At 39.6% G+C, this 27,326-nt stretch overlaps 1 protein-coding gene across 2 annotated transcripts in view; it reads left to right on the top strand.

Moving 5' to 3' along the window:
- The first annotated feature begins 3,966 nt into the window (after nt 1–3,966).
- The window catches only part of jakmip1 (janus kinase and microtubule interacting protein 1), a 334,448-nt gene continuing 311,088 nt past the window's right edge, over nt 3,967–27,326 (top strand). For both annotated transcript variants that reach the window (XM_033021201.1, XM_033021210.1), the window contains exon 1: nt 3,967–4,290. The gene's annotated coding sequence lies outside the window, so the exon portion shown is untranslated. The remainder of the gene's footprint in view (nt 4,291–27,326) is intronic.

Here is a 27,326-nt window from a genome sequence, read left to right on the forward strand (position 1 = left end):
AGAAGTGCAGGAAGTCATTGCACAATTCGGACGATGCTTCCAGGCAGGCAGGCTGTGGGGCATTTAAAACAGAATCAATGGTTTTGAATAACACACGTGGGTCGTGACGCTTAGACACTATTATATTAGACAGGTAATATCTTTTGGCCTCTTTAACAGTATTTTGGTAATTTCGCCAGCTGTCCTTTAGAATTTGCGATGAAACCTGCAGCCTGTCCTTCTTCCACTTTCGTTCAGCTCTGCGACACTCCCGTCGAGCTGTACGAGTTGCGTCACTGAACCAGGGCTCGGGTTTAGCTCTGGGCTGCAAAGTTTTTAACGGAGCCACAGAGTCCAGTATAGTTCTGCAGGAGGAGTGGAACCAAGAACTAATCTCCTCCGTACCAAGGGAAGTGGACGCAGAGGGGGCACAGAGCTGATCGAAAGCAGCAGAGAATTGGCCAGCAGCAGAAGGGTTAAAGGTCCGAAGGGTTAAAGTGACCCGAAACGTTGCCTATTTCCTTCGCTCTATAGATGCTGCCTCACCCGCTGAGTTTCTCCAGCCTTTTCGTCTACCTTCAATTTTCCAGCACCTGCAGTCCCTTCTCAAACTAACTTCTTACCCATTTAGAAATTAGTCTACAACTTTATTCCTACTACCAAGTCCAGGACTTTGTACTACTGAGGGCCAAGAACGCTCCCTCTTCTTCTCTTCAGGATCTTTTCCACTGGGGAGAGGTAAGTGTTAAGGTCGGTTCATATGTGGCTAGAAATCTGGAAAATTGAATAAAATCTGGGAAAATGTGAAATTGCCCATTTTGGCAGAACAAATTTTAAAAAGCATGTTATCTAATTGGTGAGGAATCACAGATCTCTCAGGTGTGGGGGGTGTTCAAGTGGGTAATTCATAAATGCTGCTCTACAGCCTGGAGAAGAACTTTTTTCACACAGAGAGTGGTGAATCTCTGGAACTCCCTGCCACAGAGGGTAGTTGAGGCCAGTTCATTGGCTATATTTAAGAGGGAGTTAGATGTGGCCCTTGTGGCTAAGGGGATCAGAGGGTATGGAGGGTATGGAGAGAAGGCAGGTACGGGATACTGAGTTGGATGATCAGCCATGATCATATTGAATGGCGGTGCAGGCTCGAAGGGCCGAATGGCCTACTCCTGCACCTAATTTCTATGTCTATGTCTATCCTGGGGAATGGCTGCTAACCAGCAGCTGTCCGTTCAATTCATTTTTTAAAATTAGTTTTTAGTGAATTTTGTCCTATGTTTGTTGGGGAATTTGACTTTTTTATGTGGGGGGGAAGGGGGAAACTATTTTCTAGGTCCCTACCTGGTCGGTGAGGCAGCTTTTTCCCCGGGCTGCACCGTCGACCCGTCCTTGCGACCTACCAGCGGGAGTGGAGCGGCGTTTTCCTGGCGGGGACCGCCCAGCACCTTCAGCTTTGGTGGCGGCACAGCGCTGGAGCACTATCGTGGAGTGGAGCGGGCGATGCCTTGACTGGGTCGCCGCGCTGGAGCTCCGGTATGCTGAGACCGCCGTGATCAACACCGTCGAGCTGCGGGATTGTGGAGCGGCCAGCCGCGGGCGGCGGCGCCGACTTTAATATCGGAGCCTCGGAGCACCAACCGACGCGGCCCTGTCGGCTTCGGAATGCCACGGACTCCGGTAGGAAATCGGCCGTTCCAGCCGTCCCAGCCGCTGTGAGGACTCTCCCGACGCCAAAGCAACACCACCCAGCGAGAACGGCCAGGAACATCGGGCCTCCGTAGAGGCAACTGTGAAGGCCTCAATAGGCCTGACTATGGGAGAACTGGGGATGGGGACTGGACATTGTGCCTTCCCCCACAGTGGTAACCATTGTGGGGAATGTTTTTTTGTGTGTAAATGATTATTTTACTCTGTGTCCAAGATGGCTGCCGGAAGGGAGAGTGTACGCTGGCGCGCTTTAGCTGCCGCTGCTCTCTCTTCATATTGTGTTTTTGATTTTTGTCTTTGGATTGAATTCTGTCTTTAATTTGTGTACTGGTGATGTCTTTACTATTTATTTCATTCCGCTTACATGTTTTTACTCTATTTGCTAAATTTTGTAAGGTGTCCTTGAGACTATTGAAAGGCGCCCATAAATAAAATTTATTATTATTATTACAGCAAGTATAAATATTATGTTATCATAGAGGAATTGAATACATAAGTGGATAGGTTATGCACCAGTTACATATAGCCGTATCTGAAGTAAGGTACATACAGCATTGGGCTCCCTAGTTGAAGTAGTGTGACAACATGTTAGAAGCAATTACTGGGAGGTTTACTGCCTGGAATGACTGGTTGGTCTGTGAGGAAAGGTTGGACAAGCTAGGTGTATTTCTGCTGGGGTTCAGAAGAGTGAAGGGCCTGTCCCACTTAGGCCATTTTTTAGGCGACTGTCATAGTCTTGTCAGATCGCGGAAGAAACGGTGACTGGAACCCATCCTACGACTATGTCTACGGCAAGCTACGACAACGTACAACCTAGTCGACGTCACGCTATGGCTAGCTCCCAACAACCTGCGACCCAACAGTGGCGACTTAGGACGTCCACCTTCGACACACCTACGACGACACCTACGACAACCAAAGTCAAGCTACGACAAGCTAGGCGTCAACTGTAAGGCCAATGAACCTCATTTTGACCTCCAAAACAATGACGTCATCCTATGTTTCTATTAAAGGGTTTGTAGGGTCGGGTTTCCAATCATTCTGAGTCATGACTGCCATGAAGAAACTTTAGAGGGCATTGCTCTCACAAGAAGAAGAAGCCTTGCTGCTTGCAGCAGCCCTCATGCGTATAGATCCACAAGACAGAAGGACAAGAAGAATGGTGAAGAACAAGCCCACAAAGAGTTCTGTGTGGGTGAAGTCCTTGTTCCAGACTAGACCCAGGTTGGGCCAGTATGAAAACCCGATGACTGTGCTCCAGCAAGAAGATCAGGCTGCTTTCAGAACCTTCACTAGAATCCCCCCTGAGCTTTTTCAGGAGCTGAAGACACAGGCGAGCCCTCTCCTGGAGGAAAAGGAGACCTTCATGAGGAAGCCACTGGAACCAGGCCTGCGCCTAGCCATCACCCTCCTATGAAATAAATGACTTTATTTCAAGGAGTGCAGTAGGGCGACTGGCGATCTTATAGAGGTGCATAAGATCATGTCGAAAGGATAAGGTAAATGCAGTATTTTACCCAGAGTAGGGGAATCAAGAACCTGGGGACATAGGTCTAAGGTGAGAGGGGAAATATTTAATAGGAATCTAAGGGGCAACTTTTTCACACAAAGGGTGGTGGGTTTATGGAATGAGCTGCCAGAGGAGGTTGTTGAGGCAGGGACTTTTGGACAAGTTTGTGAATGGGGGTGGCTTAGAGGGGTATGGGCCTAATGCAGGCAGGTGGGACTAATGTTATTGGGGTGTCTTAATCAGCATGGGTGAGTTGGGCCGAAGGGCCTGTTTCTGTGCTGTATGAGTCTTGCAGCCCACCTGTTTAAAACCTTTGGTCGACAATAATGCTGAAGAAACTCAGCGGGTGAGGCAGCATCTATGGAGTGAAGGAATAGGTGACATTTCGGGTCGAGACCCTTCTTCAGACTGCAGTTCTTTCTTAAATGTTTAAAACCCTTAGTAATTATGGGGACCCATATTTTAAAGCACAATTTTGCATAAAGCTTTATTTTTCATGTGTGGAGTCTAAATGCAATTTCAACCTATGTTGAAACATCCATACACGTTGGACCCCATATTTCAAAGCATGATATGTCTTTTGTACCAGTTGATTGCGCATTTGCCTCTTGACGACTAAAAAAAAATAGTTGTGTGCCATGCAATGTTTTCTCCTCTGAACCGTTAACTCGATGTGCAATGTAACGGAAAGAGGTGTGTGCCAGCACGGTGGTGTAGGTAGAACTGTTGCGTCTTTAAGGAGCGCAGCCTGACGCTGTGCGGATAGAGGGAGTCAGATGGCTGTGGGCTGCGCCGCGCTCTCTCTCGCAGCTGCACCGGGAGCTGTCCACACTGCAGGACCTGCTTGCACATTCCACAGTAAGGGAGTGCTAAAGAAGACCAGACACGAAAATCACCTTAATTGCATCGAGGGGGAGAAAGAAGGCAACTGCAAGATGGTATATGAATGCATTGTTTCATACTGAAGGTGCAGTTGGATTTTCTCCCAGTCCGGAAGCTGGTGGCGACATGAGGTTATTTTCTTCCAGTCTAAGAAAATATTTAAGTAGCTGCCGGTGTGCAGTGTAATCGCTCAAATCGCGAAGGCAGCATGGCAAGTGAGTACAGAAATACCTGAGCACCATCAACTCCCTCAATGTAGAGGAACAAAAAAAATGAGGCAGAAATTTGTCAGCTTGTGCACTGTCTGCAGAACAGCAACACGTATTTCGTTCAATCGCGTGGGTGCTTTATTTAATCGTCTGCTTATTACTCAATCTTTATGTAATGCCAAAAAAACTACTTGCGCCTGTTAGATTAAAAGGACTGCTAGATATTTCTCAGCACAACTGTGGTGAAGTAATGTTATAAACGTTGCCTGAGGAAAAGCTGACTTTTTTCGGATTTCCTGGCTGGTTTTATCAATTGCAAAGAGGTCTTTAGAAGAATTGTCAGTTAACGTGGTCTCCAGCCCGATGCTGCTCTCCGGGCCCGTGATGCTGTGGTTAGTACTGCAGAGGATGAGTCTTTTGCAGGCTGGCATGAAGGCAGGGTGGGGCAACTCGCAGCCTCCTTCCATTCCCTTCCTCTCTCACACTGTAGCTGAAAATGCTTTGACATCCTGTTACTGATGTTGCATCTAACCCTTTCCCAGGTGCATTCTCTCTTTTTATGCAGTACTCGCACACTCTATTTATCAGTTGTCACAGCAGTATATCAAACCTTTGATCCAGTGCTAGTTTGAACATCTCTTTCGCACAGAAGTTTTAACATTAATTAATGGTGTTGTTGAAATCATTGCTTTAGAATCGCGACCAAAAAAAAGGCTATTGCTTTCAACAGTTGACATCAGTGTTGTTAATTGAGATTAAAATTCTGTTCATGAAACTTCTAAATTTAGTGCTGTTTACTCCCACTGTTGCAGCACCATGCTTTTGATTATTTTACCATGTTTGTATCTGTATAATTGTACATGAAGGGGCATCATTGTTACCTGGAAAGAAGAAAAATTGGAAATTGTGCATTAGTATAATCAGGTTACATGTTTTAATTTAGCAATGACAGATTTCATTGCATTATTTGGTAAACATGGCACACAGCTAACAAATATGTCAAGTCATACATTGATCCAAATTATGATCTATTGATATTTTTTTCAGAGTATGAAGTGTGCTCTTCATTTGGTAATGCTGATAAGCATACAAGTGATACTTTTAAAAATTGCTTCCTACAGCATTGACGAGTTAGTATCATTTCTGTTCTGGTTATAAATATAATATAGCATGCCAATTATTTTTGGTAAAAGGGACTTGAAATGCTTGCTGCTGATAAATGATCAGATACGAGTTAATTGGATCCAACCTACTTATGGGAAAATTACAGAGCTTGAAAGCTTTTAGGATGAATACCAACATTGTTAGGTTAGCAAGTTTACAAAGGATAGGTTCAATACCAGCTATGAAACAATGTCACGTCTAAATAAGAATAATTATTTTATCCTGACATGTTTTTCAGTGGTAAAGTGTTCTCAGCATGATGAACTAATGTGCTATGAATACGATGGAATATCTGTTTGTATCATTGATAATAATACCCGTCATGCATGTTTTGAAGAAATATTTAGGATGGAAGAATTGATTGGCACAACTGTGATTTTTCTTTTAATCCAGAATGAAGAATTTCAGTCGGATTTTTAAATTCCCCCACCCCAAAAAAAATTACCCCAAAATGTATTCAATCTTGTTTAGTCTTTAGAAGAGTTATTTCTTTTAAGCCAATGCTACTTTAGCCCATTCTTTCCAAAGTACATTCATTAATGGTTTGAATTATTAATTACTAAGAAAATGGCCCAGAGTTGTCATCCGTGTTGTTTCAGCTGACTTAGAGCCACCTTCATGTTCCATGCTGCCTTTGGAAATAATGCATCTGTTATTCATGAGTATATCTGTCTTTCCATGAGTATAAGTAGTTTTAGGTATCTCGGAGCATTTAAGGGCCTGTCCCACTTGGGCGTCATTTGTGCGTTACGCAGATGGCGCGCAAAGATTTTGTACATCCCAATATCCTGGGGCACCATGAGTGACCGCGCGTCACTGCCTATGTCACCATGCGCGTGTAATGCGCACCATGCGCGCATCACGTGCGCGGCACGATGCGCAGGTCGTGCGTCATGACGCGTAAATTACGCGCAAATGACGCCCAAGTGGGGCAGGCCAGTCTCCTGCAATCAATTTGAACAGTGCAATTAGAGCTTTCAGTGAAATTAACAGATGCTTGAATTTGTGTAATAGAGTCATAGACGTACAGCATGAAAATGGGCCTTTCGGCCCAGCGTGTGCTGACCACACAGCATGCACCTGTACTCATCTGTTTAAAAAAAATATATATATATATTATTATTCTCCCCATATTATTGGCACCTCCGCACAGATTGGGCAACTTACAGTGAGTGCCCTGTTAATCTACCAAGCTGTATATGTTTGAAATGTGGGATGGAAATGGAGCATCTAGAGGAAACCCATAGTAAATTAGACCAAATAATGCACACTATCTTTGTGGTTGAATAGTGTACATGCAACATGAAATGAAACCATGGAGAATAGGAAAATATAATATTTATATGGACTATTACTAAAATAAATTTGCTTTTATTTAAGGCATGTCGGTAATTCCCTTCCAGATTGTCACTGGTTAGATCAAGCATTCAAAATGTTAATACCTACAAATTGGAATCAAGAGAGGATTTTGTGGATAAAATGTTTCTAAAAACACAGGTATAATTAAGGATATTGTATTTGGACATAAGGAGACAAACCATAATTATGTTGGATTATGTTCATTCATTTGCTGAAATATTGAGCAGTGACTCAGCTTCAAATATTGTTTTGAAAATTGTTTATTGCATTATCTTATGGAAGGAATAAAATGCAATTCTTTTGGATTTTCAAAATAACAGAAGAAAAAAAAACCCCATGACATGACAATAAAACAATTAAACAGGTACATGGATAGGACAGGTTTGGAGGGATATGGACCAAGCGCAGGCAGGTGGGACTAGTGTAGCTGGGACATTGTTAGCCGGTGTGGGCGAGTTGGGCCGAAGGGCCTGTATCCACACTGTATCACTCTATGACTCTATGAGTAAAATGCTATTCTAGTCCATTGAATGTCTTGAGGAATAAAACATGGACTGCCAAAAGCTCGGATACACCATAATTTGTTATCTCGGCGCTGCATGTTTCCCCAAAAGAATGTCATTAACAGATCATTCACAAAGAATGATGAACGTTCTATCTACGATGTGTTGAAAAGTTATTTGATAATAGGACTAAGTACGGTCATTTGATAATGGGATTTGTGATATTTTTAGAATTATAAACTTCTGAAAAGCCTGTGAAAGGGCTATTGCATATTTACATTACTTAAAATGGAGGGCACAGTGTAAATTTGGATATCATTGTGACCTGACTCAGTTTGGTTTGTTATGTAAGATAAGCAGTGGGTGTGGGCAAGACATTTACAAGGAATTATTTGAATAATTTCCGCGTTATACAAATAAATTGACATTTCTCAGAAACATAGGAGCGGAAGTAGGCCCCCTTTTGGCCCCCAGCCTTCATTCGCCATTGAATATAGTCCTGGCTGATCCCTTCTCCACATACCCATACTCTCCCTTGAAGGCTTTTGCATTTAGAAATATTTCCATTGCCTTTGCAAACATTTAACAACAGCTTATGGGGTAGCAAAGTCTGAGGGTTCTTAACCTCTGAAGAAATGTCTCTGCCTCAGGCCTAAGTCTCTGGTCTGTAAATTAATACTGTTGCCTTTCATTCAGAGGTGATGAAGCAGGGGTTCATCACCCAGCCAAGGGCTGCATCCTCCCTGTGTCCAGTCCGTTTAGCCCTATTTACAATACTTTACAGTTTCAATTGGATCCTTCCTCCTCCTTCTGAACTCGAGTGAATACAAACTGAGTTGACTTGGTCTCTTCCATCATCCCGGGAATCAGCCTGGTGATCCTTTATTCCACTGCTCATGTGGCATGGTCTCCTTTCGTGGATAAGGGGATCAAAACTGTGCATAATACCCCAGAAACCCTGTTTAATTGTATTTCCCTGGGCTAAACTCTCCAATTATTTGAAATTATTAACGAGGTTCTAAAAAGCATGCCAACTCTGTGCAATTTATTAATCTAAAATAGTGATATGGTAGTATGATGATTAAGTTGTTGGTCAAGATAATTGATACAGAGACATGCATTCAAATCCAACAAAGACAGTTCAGAAAATAAAATAAATCTTGAATTAAAAACCAAATGTGCAATGGCCTACAGGCATTGTTCTACATAGAACAAAATATGCCATGCTTGTCACTCCAATCCCAGAATGGTTGCTCTTGAATTGTTTCCGAGTTCAGGAGCAAGGGGGAAGAACAATAAATGACAGCGTGTTCATTGACCTGTGAATGCAATGACATTAAAACCATATAACTGTTTATATTTGTTATGGACAGTAGCAAAGAATGTAATAATCTATATAGATGCATACTCCCACATTTGCTATGTGCTCTCATTCCAAAACCAATTTAAGAAGTTGATGCATTCCAAATATCTTTGATTAATGCTCTGGTAATTTATTTTATTTTTAATATTTGTATGGAAATATTTTGTGATATGGTAATGTGTCTGATGAAGAGTTCCGACCCAAAATGTCACCTATCATTTTTTTTTTCTCCAGAAATACTGCCAGACCCGCGGAGTTACTCCAGCGTTTTGTGTTTTTCTTTGATGATATTCTCTCCTTTTTTTGAGAATGTTGTTTGGTGATCATTTATTGCACATGACATGAAGATCTATCTTTTCTTTCACCCCAACCCCCCCATCCCGACAGTAAGCAGTAAATGAATAATGTGCTGAGATTTCTTTCCTCCCCACCTCTTAGAGGTTTATGGCTCTGCGGGACACTGTTTGTCCTTTTCATGTCTATGTCATCTCTTGGCTAGAACAGACTAATCCTCCTGTCTTGGTTTCTTCCCAAAGCCCCGTGCCTTTCTCTGATATAGTTTCTTAAAAGATTCCTTGATCTTTGCCTCCAGATGCAGTACATTCCTCACGTATTGTATTGTTTCCTCAACAATAGTTCCTCTGGATAAATAGTATTATTTTCTCCCTGCAACCAATCAACATCTTTAAAAAATATATATTTATATATATTTGGTTGTCTTTTTTAAACCTCATCTTAGAATTTCATCCCGTGAAATGTCACCTCCAAATGCCCACTCGACTGTTTTTCTGCTAATCTATGGCCGCTACTAAGAATACTTTTAACATGGAAAAAGGGGATGCTGTATAGCAGCTAAACCCCTCAATATCCTAGGGGGAAGGGGGCATCTTGTTTTTAAATTATGTTTTTGTTGTATTTTAAGAAGAGTGTAATGAGATGGGTACTGTAGATGCATGGATATATTCAGTACACAATTTACTTGCTGTTCAATGAGTTTTCAATGTATTGAATTTGTGATTGAGCTTCGTAAAGACAAGAAGGAAGATGGCAACTTGAAAGGGGGCATTCCCCAGAGTTGAATCTTGCAGTTGCTGGTCTTTACACTGCATCTATTATATGAGGACACAGTTGTTTTTTGAATATTCCCGAGGTGCCCTTTGTTGTAATCTGAACACACTCATGTTCAAAGGTCTCCTTAATGAGTGATTTAAATTTCTCTGTGGTATCCTAAGATGGTAAACTTTGCAGTGGCAATTAATTTGTGACATAGTCTACAGATTTTTGATTGTGCTCAATTTGAAGGCATGTATGCACTTAATGAGTTTCAGCAGGTAGAGGAAGTGTTTTCTTCAAACTTCAATCCTGAAAGTCTTTGTATCAAAGATTTACAACCCCTTTAAATATGTAGCAGTTCAGATTTGCAGTGTTATTAGTCTGATGTAGATTTGAAGGAGTGTACTGTTTTCTTTAGGGGCACTTCCAACTGGGGTCACTTCTGCCAGCATGATTGATGGCTAAACCTAATCCCTCATCTTCTGTTCAGTACTCGGGACCAGAGCATTTTCTGACGGTGATATGTGAGAATTTATAATAAATTTCTATGAATTGTAGCAGATTTTTTTATTTTAAAAAACAATTATAGATTGCATTTGAGCTGATTGCCATTTTATACAGCTCAATGCTCAGTTCCATGCATAATTTGTAAATGATAAAATTAATTTATGCAGAATATTATGTCTCACTTTTGCTTTATTAAAGCTGCAATCATCTAATGGCGTGAATACTTTTAAGACCAGCGCACAGACCAGAAAATCTATGTGTTTAATCTGAGTAATAGGATTGCATTACGTAGGGTCATTTAAAGATCCCAGCAGATGCTACTGCAACTTTCTGTGGAGGAACTATGCAAGCCTAGGTGTGAATAAGGTGATTTGTCAAGGAAAAAGAGGAGAAAGGTAAGAGTTGTTCAGCACACAGATTATGTATAATGCCACTACTCTGGGGAAATCTGGCTTGAGTGCAAGCTTGTTTGCACAACCTTCTTCTGAATTACAATGGGGCAGCCAGAGTGCAATAAGAATGCCCTGCCTTGCATCAAGCTGTGTACATGTGTCCTTTTTTGTAAGAGACCAGTATTGATAGAAACAAACTGCCTATCAAATTGGAGTCTTGGTCCAATCACGTCAAAGTTGTAATACATAAAGTTGAAATATTGGTGCATAATGGGCCATTTGTGAAGAAGAGTTTTTGACGGTCTCCAATTTGCTATTAATCATTTCTTCTTTTATGTATTATTACTGGGCAGTGCATATTAAGAATATGATTTATTGGTTGGATAGTTCTACCCAACAGACAGAATGGATAAAAATGGAGAAGGAGGATTGCCATCCTTGTAATATAGGAACGATCCTCTTCTCCCCAAAAAAACTGAATAACACAATATATAAGAAGAACCCAATTATATATGGTACAATAAGAATTTGGAAACAAATAAAATTATCTTTAAAATTAAGAAATCTATCATTGTTAATGCCAATAGCGAATAACCCTTTATTTAAACCATCTCTTATTGATAAGACATATAACCAATGGGAAAGTCTCGGAATTAGAAGGATCGGGGATATGTACGAAATGGGAAACTTACTATCATTCCAACAACTACAATTAAAATTTAAATTGAAAAACAACCAATATTTTAAATATCTTCAGATTTGCGATTTCGTGAAAAAATATATACAAGGATATCAAGAAGTAACTCCTGACTTATTGGAAGAAGCAATGAATATTGAAGCTGACTCACAAAAATTAATATCATATTTATATAATAGTATTCTAAATATAGACCTACCATCGACAGAGGTACTTAGAGAAGAGTGGGAACGGGAACTAATGATAAAAATTACGAAGGTTAAATGGGAAAAATACCTGATATATATTCACAAATGTTCAATTAATGTAAAACATAATCTAATTCAATTTAAAATTGTACATAGATTATATTATTCAAAAACAAGATTGAACAAATTTTATCCAAATATATCCGCCACTTGTGATAAATGTCAAGCCCAAAAGGCAACTATAACACACTCCTTAGTTTCCTGCATAAAACTTTATAGATTTTGGAATGATATTTTTGAAATATTTACAAAATTATTCAAGACAAGAATGGAACCTAATACCGAAATGATTATATTTGGCGTAATGGAAGATGGGAATAAATTGAACACATCTCAAAATCTATTCCTTAACTATGGTTTAATAATAGCAAAAAAATTAATTCTTAAATTTTGGAAGGGTACATCAATACCAACGCTTAAAATGTGGATTGCAAGTATGTTGGACACCGCTCATCTTGAGGAAATGCGATTCCTCCTAATGGATAAATCAGACCAATTCATAACGAGTTGGTCTCCATTCGTCGTTTTTTTGGAATCATATGGTGCAACACAATTGTAAAAAATAACTGTTTCAGGACTGGACGAGGGTTGGTCAAGATTATAAATAATGATCTCCTTTTCTTTTTTATTTTATTTTCTTTTCTCTATTTTCTCTCTCAACTTTCTTCATTTACTCATTTTCTTTTTTCACACACTATATATTTCACATCTTTCTATCCTTTACTACCTAACTTCTTTTTCTTATTCTAATCTTTTTTCAGTGTAAAAAAAAATTAAAAAAAATAATAATTTCTTCAATGTTAGATTCATGGGGCTTTGATCCGGTCCTGTCTAAGGTTACCTACTCATTGGTGATACCAATTAGCACCAGGAGACTATTGGCCCATGATGCTTGCATTCATTAATACCATTCTCTTCTATATGGACCTGCAGTTTCTCAAGAGTCTATCCAGTTCTTAGTTGAAAGATCTGATTCAATCTATTTCCACCACCATTTCATGCAGTGACTTTCAAATCATGATTGCTCATAGTGTGAAAAGATTATTCTCATCAAGGAAATACAGTGACCATGTGATTATAGAGGTACAGCATTCCTAGAGAAGTGTTTGTATCGTGATTTTTTTGTTGTTGTCTATAATTCAATCACCCCATGGTTCTTTTATAGGTCTATTATAACTCGCCCTTGCCTAATCCAAACGGAAGTGTTCCACAGTGGTCTACCACTGTCTTTGGGTTCTAGATGAAAAAGGACAGTGAAGCGAAGCCCTGTAGTACCAGCTATCTAAGGTACCTGATATTGTAACTAGACTTGTTTAATACGACACGTAGTCTGAGAAAAGCCATTGGTGTGATACAGAAGGAGAAGATATAGAACTGAGCCATCACATACATTCCAGTGTAGATTTAAGAGCACTGATGAAGACTATATTGCAGATTTGGCAGCATGAATAAGTACACTAATCAATTGTATGTCTGCCACTGACTGGGACTGCAGCTGATGCTTACAACTTTATGAAATAAATAGCACAATATGTTTGCTGACACAACAAGCCTGCTTTAGTCTCAGACTAACTATTAGATATTTGAATGCCAGGTAGTCCTGTTTGAATGAGAGATCAGCTTGCAACCTTGTGCACTCAGCACATGCTGCCTCATGGACTGAGTATTTCCTGAATTTTATTTCAGATTTCCAGCATCTGCAGTATTTACCTTTATTGGAATCTGTTTTATTGTCACTTGAAGTACTGGATGTGATGCATGTGTGTTTATAGTGTGTTTCTGCAGGTGCTCGCATCAATGTTTGATACACGTTGTTGTCTTTAGAGATACAGCGTGGAAATCAGCCCTTTGTCACCGACCATCGATCACCCCGTACACTAACCTACGTGCACTAGGAACATTTTTTGCAACTTACTGAAGCCAATTAACCGACAAACCTTAGATTTATCCAGGCCACAGCATATCCAGGCCTGTGCATTATCTGACATAATTAAAGAGTTTGCATTGTGGTGGCAAGTGATGTGATTCTGGTAGCAAGCTAAGGGATGCTTCTTCATTAATGTTGGTTCCTTCTGTACCACTATAAATTGACCATTCTCATCACTTAACCTTAATATGTGTCGGGTTGGACATCAGTTCAGAATCTAATTGTCAGAAGTAATGTATCTAGACTGGACATAATGAAGTGAACTGGAACCCAAAGCCAAGAATCAGCATCTCTGTAGTGGCCAGTCTGTATTTGGGAAATTGTGACCTGTTAACTGTGAGGTTCCCATGGGAAGTTATTACATGTCCCTACTGCCATGCATCACATATCTAAATAATGGAATTTATATTTAAATCATCTAAATCATAATTCAGGAATAGGAAACATTACAATATTTATTTTAGAACTTTTTGTGTTAAGTTGTTAATAGAACACAACCAATATAAAGGCACTAAAATTCACATCACAGCTTCAGACTGAAGCTTGGTATGTGGTATGTTTGAAGCTTTAATTACATAAGCCAAATGTGAGAACCAGGTGCCATTACGTTGTGTGTATCTTTTTTTGGTAAGGTTAGCTGCTACCAATTATGCAAATTCCTAATAAAAAAAAAATTAAAAAAAAATTCAGGTATCAGAATCAGAATAGTACTTTATTTGCCAAGTATGTTTTGCAACATACGAGAAATTATTCAGGTGTATATATATGCAGCGTGTTCTTCACACACAGAGGGGGTCGGTATGTGAAACGAGCTGCCAGAGGAGGTGGTTGGGCCAAATGCGGGTAGGTGGGACTAATGTAGTCGGAGCTCCTGGAGAAAACCCATGCAGGTTACGGGGAGAATGTCCAAACTCTGTACAGACAGCATCCATAGTCAGGATCGAATCCAGGTGTCTGGTGCTGTGTCACCAGCAACTCTACTGCTGTGTCACTGTGCTGCATTCACTCTCACTGATAAAAGCAAATCTATTTTATTCTATTCTTGAACCTGGTTCAATTGTGACCTCTGGTTCAGTCTGTGAGGAGCTTGCACTTTCTCCCTGTGACAGCATGGGTTTCCATCGGGTGCTCCGGTTTCCTCGTACATCACATCCCAAAGATGTGTTGGGTTGTAGGTCAATTGGCCTCTATACATTGACCCTTGTGTACAGGGAGTGGATATAAAAGTGGGATAGCATAGAACTAGTGTGAGGAGGTGATGGATATTGGGCTGAAGGGCCTCTTTCCATGCTGCATCTCTCAATCTAAAACTTATCAATTTGAAGATGTGAAATCTGGCCAGACTTAGCTGTAGACTGAGCATCTCACCAATACTATCAAGGAAAGTTCTCTCACAGTAGATTGTTATACACTATATGTTGTCAACAATTTGATTCCAAAATAGTTTTCTCTGGGTTGTCGAAGGCTCACGGAAGACCTGATAGAAGTGTACAGAATGAGCCATAGATAGGGTGGACAGTCAGAATCTTTTTCTCAAAGTGGATATGTCAAAGACAATAGGGCCTAGCTTTAAAGTGAGAGGGGTAAAATTTGAAGGGGATGTGCAGGGCAATTATTTGTTTTATACAGATTGGTGGGTGCCTAGAATGTGCTGCCAGAGGTGGTAGTGGAAGCAGATAGAATTGTGGCATGTAAGAGGCTTTTAAATAGACATGTGGGTATGAATCATGAGCAGGCAGAGGAGATTAGTTTAACTAGGCATCATGTTCGGCATGAATTTTATCGGCCAAAGAACTAGTTCATGTGCTGCAATGTTTTATGTTCTAGTGGAAAATAGTAATGACATTTTTGCAGCACATGAGTACTCAATTATTCATTTTTATTTTGTGCTTTACATTCTGAGGGAAGAAAATATTTTGATGCCAAAGTTGTAAAGACTGATCTCTATAAAGACTGGAAAATTACTGTCTTCCACCAGTCCTCAATCCATTGGTGAAATCGACTGGCTTTTTTTGAGTACTTAATATCTTGCTAGAATGCAGCATTTTTTTAACAGTTTAATGTTAATGTAAGTGCTGTTAATGGATAGCAGCATTAATATATTATAACCCTGGAGTAAATCAGTTTATTGTACTTTGCTGTGCTTCAGCCTATATATATATTTATTGGAAGAAAGATTTCATTTGACTGCATGTAATGTTGAAAATATTTTAAAGGAAATGTTACTCAATTTAAAATCTTCACTGTGTTGCAGCACTGTAAAGTTAATATTTTGTCAAGAAACATAGAGCAGTTGATATTAACGGTCAGAGGAGGTTGACAAATAGTGGGTTCTGCGATCCTAATTGGGCACCAATTTCTGCCATTGATTCTCAGTTTGGCTTATTGTCACATGTACTGAGGTACAGTGAAAAGTTTGTTGTTGTGTGCCAACCAGTCAGCAGAAAGATAATACATGATTACAATCTATCCATTTAGCGTATGATAAGGTAATATTGTTTGGTGCAAAGTAAAGCCAGCAAAGTCCGGTCAAGGATAGTCCGAAGGACATCAAAGAGATAGAGTTCAGCACTGCTCACTGGCTGAGGTAAGATGATTCAGTTGCCTGATAACAGCTGGGAAGAAACTGTCCCGAATCTGGAGGTGTGCTTTTTCACACTTCTGTACCTTTTGCCTGATGGGAGAGTGGAGAAGAGGGAGTGGCCATGGTGCGATTCCTTTGAGTACTCGATGTGTTTGCACCAAATACTTTTATGCTATTTTAATAGTACAGGTGCACAACCTTTTATCCGAAAGCCTTGGGACCAGACACTTCTCGGATTTCGGAATTTTTCGTATTTCTGAATGGAAGATTTTTAGAGTAGATTAGGTAGGTAGCGCTGGCGGCTTGAAAAGTCTGGAGCGGCTGCCTCCTCCCCGGAGACCGGGGAATCATTGTAAATCATTGCTTAAATCTTAGTCAGTTAGTTTGGAGGGATTTTATGTGGTGGGGGGGGTGAAGGGGGAAACTTTAATTCTTAGTCCCCTACCTGGTCGGAGAGGCGGGGAGGCGGCGCTCCAAATCCAGCGCCGCCCGCGACCGGACGCCCGCAGCCCCAGCTCCGCAATGTTGGGAGTCGGCGGACACAGCGCTCCGGAGCTTACTGCACGGCGACCCGGTAAGGCATTGCCCGCTCCCCGCCTCTCCGACCAGGTAGGGGACTAAGAATTAAAGTTTCCCCCTTCACCCCCCAACCCCCCCCCCCTTCACATAAAAGCCCTCCAAACTAACTGACTAACATTTAAGCAATGATTTACAGATGTTTAAGTGTCTCCCCGGTCTCCGGGGAAGAGGCAGCCGATACAGTGGTACAGACCTGGGTTGACCGTGGGTCGTTTCGGGTCAAGTTTGGCGCCAAACGCGAGCTTTGGTGTGCCGACGACATCCTGGAAAAAATGTCCGGTTTTCGGAGCTTTTCGGTTTCCGGAACTCCGGATAAAAGGTTGTGCACTTGTACCATTAACATAGTTAAAATAGCGCAAAGGCCCAGTTAGACTCTCAGAACAGGATGTTTAATAGAAGTCGATTAAGTATTCATACAATGACAGATCCGATCTGTACTATTCTTCAGCTAAAATGGTATCCATCACAGCAATAAAATATGTAAAACAGAATGAAGAAGAAAAATCTGCAGATTTCTTCTTTCAGTTTCATTTCAAACTGATATCATTTGTGTATATTTCTGTTCGAGATTGGTCCATCTGTTTTCAGGTGTTTGAGTCTCTTGTGGCATCTGGTGTCAGGCTATCCAACAACTCGGCGCAATTGGTTTCTGATATAGATGGAAAGGAGAATGAAGAAGCAAGTATCACTTCATCAAATCCGTCACATCCAGGGTAAAGTGTTGAGATCTTTTTCTACTTGTGATAGTGCATTGGTATTCTGAACCCAAACCCAGGAGAGATCGCCATGGACACCAGGCTGCCAGTGTTTAGAGATCTCCAATGAAAGAAAATAATTTTGTTTTGTAAGGAATGTGTAGGTTTGTCTGAAACAGAGGCATGCACCTCCTGGATGGGGAGAACCAAAGCAAAAGCTGGGTGAGGAATAATTCTAATTTTCCCTCTTTAGATGTTTGAGAGAGTGTAGGGAATGGGAAACATGAATGAAAATTCCTATGAAAGAGCATGAGATCGAGCCTTGGGCTATTGCTGTGAACTATTCCACCAAATCAATGCAGCTGAAAACATTTACCTAACTTAAAAAGCCCATCAGTAAATCTCTCAAACTGTTTGATTTTGAAGATTGGAAAGAGAAACACAAGACGGGCAAAATGAAATTCTACACTTTAGCAGTGTTATACCCAGTTCATCAATGATATTTGGTACAAGCTGTTATTTGCTGGAACTTCTTTGTGATGCATTGGTTATCATTGTTTCAAAGTGTAATATGATTATGAAGCTCTAGTGGTGAACTTCCCAATGTCAGCTTCATCAATACAACTTTTAAGTCTTCAGTTATTATTTAGATTTTCTTTGTAGCTATCTATCTAATGGAGGAAAAGCATCCTATTCCACATTTCTAGCACGTAAACGTCCAAAACAGCACATGAATACAGGCAACACCAAAAGGCTCAAATATATATACAGGGTAGTTCTATATTTGAACGGATATGTGGTTCATGCTGGATATTGGGATTGAGATAAAAGATTAACTATTCAAAGACAGAGTAGGAATGAGGGGTGAAATGGTTTAATTCAGTCTCAATTCTTTATTATTAATTTCGTGCTAAATGTCGAATAGGATGCTTTTACCCCATTAGATAAATAGCTACAAAGAAAATCCAAACTATGTTTCCACTAACAATTTTCTTTTTTTACAGTCTTAGCTTTTATTATTGGCACAACTATTATTAATCATTAGAAATTCAGTTTATCAAGTCAGTAACTAAGGGAAAACCTGCATATACATATTTATCTCATCATTAAATTACCACATGATGAATTACATTATGTAATATACCATATACCATATATACCATAAATTATATATTTTTTTATGCTCTGTGCAGAAGCTAGAATAAATCCAGCTACAGAAAATAAATGCACCTTTTAAACAATTAATAGATAAATGGCTATGAAGAAAACCTAATTGATAACTGAAAACTTAAGTTTTGGATTTGCAAAGGTGGAAAGTTATACAAAGGCCTGACTTCCACCTTTAACAGTGATGCTCAAAACACATTATATTCAGGATTAACCACTGGAACTGAATTTTGGAGGTAGAATATGAACTACTAGTGTTTAATAGTGTATGATTAGGTGAGTATGTTTCCGTGTAGTCCTTGTTTATCAATGTTATCAATGAGATAAATACCAAAATAGTTAATGGTGCAGTTTGAGTAGTTGCAATAATGTGCAAATTATTTTTTTGGATTGCTTTATCAATTTTTTTTTGTCTTCCATGGTATAATCTATTGTGGAAAGATGATAGTTATTTTAAAAAAAATCGTATTTCACATTTGAGATTTTTTTTGCTGAACTTCAGTTGGAGTTGCCTAACAAATTTCCTGTTCTTCATTAGTTAAGCTATTAAACTTGCATGTTTTCCAGTTATTTTACATGTGATTTTCTAGATGGCAATTTTAAATCTGATCCGTCAAAGGCTTGGCCCATGATTGAGCTTTACTAAATTAATAATATATATTTTACAGAAAATGAATGGATTTTGTTTTTCCCATCACTCGTGGGCATCTTTAACTGAGTGTTTTTATATCAAACAAATGTAAATCATTATTCTGGAGTCATAATTTCTGCATGCAGTAGAAATGACTGAAATATTACACATTAAACTTTGGGCACATTAGCCAAATAAGTTTATGACTGTGGTTAAGGAGACATTACTTTCATGCTTTTATTGAATGTGCCGTTTGCTGTAATATATTCAAGCTGATGTTCATAGAATGTGAGAGCTAATAGAGTCTTTGGCATTGCCTTGTGGCTTTCTATTCTTTATGTTAAATCATTAATAATGTTGCAGTATATTTGAAGAGTGCCAGCTAATTTCCGGGTTCTGCGGCCTATGCTATTGATTTGTTCTAGACTTTATCTCTCAAACTTTAACTCTCACTTTAGCAGAAGTGGTGATTTTTTTTTCTCACTCTTTTGGTGTCTCTAGGTTTTTGGGGTCATCAGACTCTCGGCCTGATTTTAGCGCTGGATCTGGCTCCACAAGACTGCCCACAAATTGCTGCTAAAACAGGGATCTTATTTCTGCCTTTGCAATAATAATCAGTTGGTTCAAATGAAGAATATAAAAGCATTGCCAGTGAGATTGTCTTAGCTATACTTTTGAGAGCCCAGGAATATAATTTGTGAGTGCATATTTCCACTGTATGTGCAATTTGTGAACAAATCATCGTGTTGGACACATTGACATTTGGGTGAAAAGCAGAGGAGCAAGTCAGACTGATGTTGTCCTTTTGAGGCAGTGGACTGGTCTCTCACTATTCAGGGGATTGGTGTGCTGTGGTAAAGAGCCCTATCTGAACATTAACAATGGCCCACTGAGAATGACATGCTGGCACATTTAAAATACTCCTCTTTGGCCCAGATAAACAGTTTGAGGATATGCATAAACCTGTTGTACCCTGGCTAAAAACTATCCAGAAGTTGACAACAGTGAAATACTTGGTGCAGCGATGGGGAAGGTGATGTGTTGGTGGAATAGAATGTTGACTGCTCCCTGAGCCATTTGTGAATCTTGATGTAAACTTTGAGAATGTGCCATTTCAAAGTGCATCGTTATTTTATATATTGTATACTAGTGACCAGAAGTATGAGTTTTTATTCAACTAGAGAACTTTTTTGGGGGAAAAAAATGACTGCAAGTGACAATGGACTCTCTTCTTTGGTGAGAAGGTTAAAAGTACCTGGAAGCAGTTTGCTGTCAATTATAAAACTATCTTTGACCCATTGCCATGAATTTTTCTACATATTGCATGTCTGGTTTTCCTGGATGTTTCATTGTAACTGCTTTTCTCCTTTTGGTAGTTTTTCACCCGTTTGTCTGCAACCTAATGTTTACACTTAATTCTTCATAGTTGGCTTAAATCGCCGTCCACTTTAATTGGTTGATTAAATAGATGCTCATGGTAGGCCAAAAAGTCATAGAATTAGACAGGACAGAACAGTCCCCTTGGCCCACTGAGTCAACATACACCAGCAAATGCCCTAATCTACATTAATCCTACTCCAAGCCATTTAAAAAGAAATTGCACATTCTCACCAACATTCTTACCATCAGACATTCATCTGCACGCTAAGGTCAATTTCCTTCCTGACTCACACGTCTTTGGGATGTGGGAGGCAACCAGAGGAAACACAGGCAGTCACGGATAATTTCACTTTATGCTTTATCTTCTGTTGTGATGGGGTAGGGGGTGTAAAATCTAATTGTTTTTGCTGTCTGACCATCATTTCAAAAAACTTAAACACATATTGGTGTCTCTCATAATTCAGCATAATCAATAAGTGGTATGAATTATTTTTACAGTGCAGTCCTAAAAATTGAAAACTGCCTCTTCAGATAAGAGAAATAACTTTTTTGAATTCAGTATGTTGATAGCATATTTGCTCACTTGCTGCAGTTAATAGTTTATGTGGCACTCTTTTTATTTTGCTGCAGTTAATACGTTGCGTTGCAATATTTAAACTTAATTTCATCGTTTTTCTACATTGAGATCATTTGGGGAAATATCAAAACCAATTGTATTTGTTTCATTTACATTGTTGTACTGTATGTTAAAAATATTACTTCCAATTGGAGAATAGTTGTCAGTGTGTTAAACTGAGTTCTTTTGTCAATCTAAAGTCAAGAAAACTTGACTGAAATGCTTGTAGCTGTTGAAATCGATTCTTTATTCAGTACTGAGACAATTCTTTGAAATTTCCGACACAGAGCTAGAAGCTCCCGGGCAGCTCCAAAGTATTTGTGTTTTTTATACAAACTCATTACTTTATATAGGTATTAGACATTTCAGATACAGAGGGTATGACAAACTGGTAACCAATCATCTGAGTCCTTCTGGTGATTTACAACACCAGTTACATGATTCCCCCCCCCTTCCCTGGCCTCATTTTACAACCTTTGTTTGCCTGTGGTATAACTTTGTTTAGAATTATTTTATTTCAACATAGCAAAACCCCAGTAGGCTCCATTATCAAAGACCACTCCTCAAAATATAAGATACATATGTAATACAATGATCACACAAGTCATACACACTTTCCAAACCAAGAAGAAAGATATCTCTATAGATCTAAACAAAGTCTAATGTTTACAGTCCTACTAAGACACAATACATTTCATAAATTGTTTCACTACAATTTTACACAGTTTAAAATACTATTACCTATGTATTAAAACATTAATTATATGAGTTCGCCGAATTACAGTTTCTAAGTTCAAAACCCACTCACACCTACCAACCAAGCATACATGGGTCGAAAATCTGTCGACTTAATTAATAAATGTTTGGTGCCAGGATACAACTTCATTCTAATTTGCAGCCCCTTTCCTGCTATCTGGAAGCTGGATTTCCAATCTCTCTGCAAATATTACAGAACAAAACATAAATTCACAACTCAGACCATTACATCAGAATTCCATCTGCTTCTTCGACTTTCTATAAACAAATGCATCAATCTGATTCTTTTCCTCTCCATGCAACTACTTCCCTTCACACACATCCTATTCCTTATCTCAATTTCATTATAATTTAACATAGCCAAAGCTAACTACAGAGTCTATTATATTTCAGCCTTGAAGTCTGTCTCGATCTCAGCATAACCGGCCATAACTCTTCATCTTTATGTCACATCAGAGCTCAAACATGTGCCATAGAGAAAGAGCAGATGACCTCTGGTCTAAGAAGAGGCCCTATTCAGCTATCCATTCTTCAACACAAAATCATATCAAGTACAATTTCCTCCAGCGATATAATTCCATCTAAGCAATAAACTAAACTATGCAGGTTTAGATTAGCGTTTCTATGTTTTGCTTCATCCGTTCCCTGTGTGTGTGTTTCCTTGTACTTTATTTCTTTCGGATACATGTGTTTCTGAAAACCTTAAGCTTTTCTTTTGCAAATTACCTAGCATATAAAAGTTACTATCCGAGCGGTTCTTTTATATAATATTTCCTCAAGTGTACTGTGTTTTATGAGAATAGTAAGGAAAAGGTTGTGGTTGATTTTAGGTGGCCGTTTTCACTTCTGCAAGGGAAGATAGCATCAGTTTATAAACACTGCAGCAAAGAATTGGTTAAACCATAAAAGGCTGATGCCTTTCTTTCAATAATAGACACAGACAGCCAGACCTGATGGTGCCAACCCGATAACGAAAAGTGTTAAGATAGATGTCTTGTATTTTGCCTTTACTGGATTGCAGTAAACAGACACTCTTTCACTTGTTGAAAGGATGGCACCAGGAGGATCTCTGGATATTGTCTTTAATCTTGCCTGATGGTACCTGCTATCATGACATTTCCATATGAGTGTTTTTACTGCACCCACATGCCCCATCAAATTCTATCTGAAAGATTTCCACTGAATTGCTATTCTTCAGCAGTATGAGCATCTTTAGGGTGGTGTGCTATGAGCTGTGTGTGCTGCATGATTGAATGTATTGACTACAGCCAACCGTTATTCCGTTCTCTCCCTCTACCACCTGGTGGATGTTAATCAATTAATCAATGGCATAATGGCATAGATGCAGCAATGTATTGCAGTAGCAGCAAAACAACTGGACAGTTGTATTCAACTGCAAGTCGATGATCCATGGTGTCCCACCTTTCTTGAATTATTACAACATTATCTCATTGTTTTTGACAATGTTTTTTTTGTCAGTGTTAGTTTAGCATTGGATTATGGAGGGATTGGGTGAACAGTGGCGTTGATGGCCAGGGCTAGAGTTAGGGCCAGGAATGGAAGATAACCATATCGTCCTTCTCAGTATTCAGTGGAGAAAGATTTGTGGTGAGGTGTTTCTGTGTGTTGTCAGTATGCAGTACATGTGGAACCAGAGACTTTGTTCCTGATTAATGGCGAGGGGTGGCATGTTGAGAAATGGGAGGGGTGTTTGTTTCTTGATCCCCCTACTCTGGGTAAAAGACTGTGTGTTCACACATCCATTCCCCTCATGATCTTATCACACATCAGCATCTTGCACTCCAAGGAATAAATTCCTATTTGCCCAGCCTCTTCCTATATCTCAGGTCCTCGAGCTCTGTAAAAAACCTCGTAAATCATCTCTGTGCACTTTCTAGCTTAACTACATGCTTCCTATAGCAGGGTGAGCAAAACTGCACACAATACTACACATGCAGTAACATAACATCCCAACTTATGTACTCATTGTTCTGATTGTTGAAGGCCAATGAACTAAAAGCCTTTTTGTACTCCTAGGTCCCTCTGTTCCACAACACTCTCCATGGTCCTGCCATTCTCTGTGAAGGTTCTGCCCTGGTTTGATTTTTCAAAATACAACACCTCGCATGTATCTGCAGTAAACTCCATTAACCATTCCTCCACCCATTGCCCAGCTGATCAAGATCTTGCTCTAATTTTCGATAACCATCTTCACTGTCTATGATAACACCCACTTTTGTGTCATATGCAAACGTACTATTTATGCCCTGTACATTCGCATCCAAATTGTTCTTACAAACCACAAACTGCAATCTTCCACCATCGCTCTCCATGAAGCCGTTTCTCTATCCAATTGGCTAGCTCTCCCTGGATCCCATGAGATCTAACTTTCCAGAGGGCCTACAAAGCCTTCTCAGATGCGTGCTGAAGTCCACATAGAAAGCATCTGCAGCTTTTCCCTCATCAATCTTTTTTGTTAGTTCTTCAATGTTTGACTGAAAGGTTTTAAACATGGGGTTCCTTAAACAATCGGATGATGGGCTCGTATGTGGGAGTTTGTGTTTTAATGATGCTAGCAAGGAGTAGGAGTTTGGAGAAGGGCAGTAGAATGCAAGTGCAGAGGGGTACAAGGTTACTTTGTTGGGGGATGAGTAATGAAGTGGGCACAATGCCCGAGGGGAGAGATCCATTAACATTACAATGAAGATGTAGGGATGGTGAGCAATCTAATGTGAATAGAACATGTGATAAACCATGAAATTATAGTGGGGTGAACAAAGGACAGCCAATGGACTAGTCATTGAACTAGAGTCACCGGTGCAATGTGGAAATGTGATGGGCGATTTGCACATAGCAGATCCTGCAAACAGCATCGTAACAATAACCAGAGGATCAGTTTTCTGAAGATGCTTGACCAAGAAATGTTTGCCAGGATAATGGCGGTAACTACATAGATCCATTCCAGACTAATGTTCCATAATATTTCTGGTCCTTGATAGGGCAAAAGTTATATTAGTTTAATGTCTGATCTGAAAAATTGCACCTTGACATTGATGCAAAAAAGATAGTGAATGGCAAATTCTTAGAGTTTACCGATGACCATTCCATGCCAAAACATGTATTTTCATTAGGCAGAGTTTAACTCGTAGAACCATGAAGATTCAGATTTTGAGTTCAGTTAGATTTGCAAGCAAAGATAAATACTGACAGCACTGAGGAGGAGATGGACAAAGGGCACTTCTTCAAAATTCTTCACTGATTAATGAAAGTAAAATCTTGCTACAAAGTATGCATGAATGAAGTTGAGATTGGCAATATTGAGATATGTTCAACATTGAAGTCTCCACTTCCTCTCACTGTCAAGCTACAGCTGGATGAAGCAGAGGCATTCTCCAAGTCTCATGGGACGAAAGTATGCACTGTCAATTATGGGACTTTTGGGCAACCTTCATACAATTGATTTTGCACTTTTTCTAAAGGGCAAAATATATTCAGTATATTAATATTGATGTGTACAATTTAGGCAAACCTTACCCTGCATGAACATGAGTACAGATGGTGTAATATTAAAGAGATCTTGTTCAAGTGGGACTCCCTCGTTGCACATATTTCCCCAAACCACGGTTATTACTGCACATTGTTGCTTACACAAAGAAGTGTCTATTGGGTCATTTTCTCCTTGGAGAGCAGTTATATGCGGTATCACCAGTTGGCCAGTTGCAGTATTGAAAGACATTTTTATTACCTGTTATTAGCTTTGTGCCATGAGTATTTAAATGTCAGAGAGTGTGTTTTAGAATGTGTGTTATTAATTAAGTATACAGTAGATAAATACTTCCATACATAAGAACTGACTCCTTTGCAGAATTTGGTTGAGCAGGCTTTTAATTTTGCCAAGATGCTTTCATTTTATTCATCCCAAATGTCCAATGACATGCTGACAGAGGATAATAAAAGTACTAATTACATTAAGGAAAGAACAGTAATTGTATCCACAATTTGAAGAATTGCTACATTTTATTTGTACCGGCACCGAGCCTTGCGGTACCCCACTAGTCACTGCCTGCCATTCTGAAAGGGACCCGTTAATCCCTCCTCTTTGTTTCCTGTCTGCTAACCACTTCTCTATCCATGTCAGCACTCAACCCCCAATACCATGTGCCCTAATTTTGCCCACTAATCTTCTACGTGGGACCTTATTAAATGCTTTCTGAAAGTCCAGGTACACTACGTCCACTGGCTCTCCCTTGTCCAATTTCCTAGTTACATCTTCAAAAAATTTCAGAAGATTAGTCAAGCATGATTTCCCCTTTGTAAGTACATGCTGACTCGGACCGATCCTGTTACTGCTATCCAAATATGAGGCTATCTCATCTTTTATAATTGACTCCAGCATCTTCCCCACCACCGATGTCAGGCTAACTGGTCTATAATTCCCCGTTTTCTCTCTCCCGCCTTTCTTAAAAAGTGGGATAACATTAGCTACCCTCCAATCCACAGGAACTGATCCTGAGTCTATAGAACATTGGAAAATTATCACTAATGCATCCACGATTTCTAGAGTCACTTCCTTAAGTACCCTGGGATGCAGACCATCAGGCCCTGGGGATTTATCAGCCTTCAGTCTATCCAACACCATTTCCTGCCTAATGTGGATTTCCTTTTGTTCCTCTGTCACCCCAGATCATCTGGCCACTACTATGTCAGGAAGATTGTTTGTGTCCTCCTTAGTGAAGACAGATCCAAAGTACCTGTTCAACTCATCTGCCATTTCCTTGTTCCCCATAATAGTAAGATTAAACGAGAACTTACCAGTTTGAAGTTTGATCTTTATTTTATGAGGAGTTATGATGAGGGAATACGTGAAGAAGGCCCGTTCAGCCGCACGTGCGTCAATCTTCAAAGCAGCGGTGTGAAATCACAGATAATAATAACAGCGACTGAAGTATGATAGTAAGATGAAAGAAGACTAGAACTACCAGATGAGCTTAACGAGGGCTGGGAGCGGAGGGCACGTATTCCCTCATCGTAACTCCTCATAAAATAAAGATCAAACTTCAAACTGGTAAGTTCTCGTTTAATCTTACTATTTTACTTCGGAGTCACGTGAGTGACTATGTGAAGATTTCAAAGCTCTGTGATTTCATGCCGTGAGAAAACAAGTCTATACAACCACAACTGCCTCATTGACAAAATGAGGGAAAACATTCATAATGCATACAGTCATGACATAGATTTGAACCTGCTTATGCTGTTAAATAAACATTAACAATAGTCACATCTCTCATCCGGATGGAACCTCTAACAGAACATAAAATAAATTGAGAATACCTTTGGTCTAGCAACGGTTTATTATAACATGTTTGAAATATTGTTCGTTTGACCACACTACAGCCGTTATGATGTGGTCCTGCGGAATGT

The sequence above is a fragment of the Amblyraja radiata genome, chromosome 1, assembly GCF_010909765.2.
Source record: "Amblyraja radiata isolate CabotCenter1 chromosome 1, sAmbRad1.1.pri, whole genome shotgun sequence".
Taxonomy (NCBI): Eukaryota; Metazoa; Chordata; class Chondrichthyes; order Rajiformes; family Rajidae; genus Amblyraja; species Amblyraja radiata.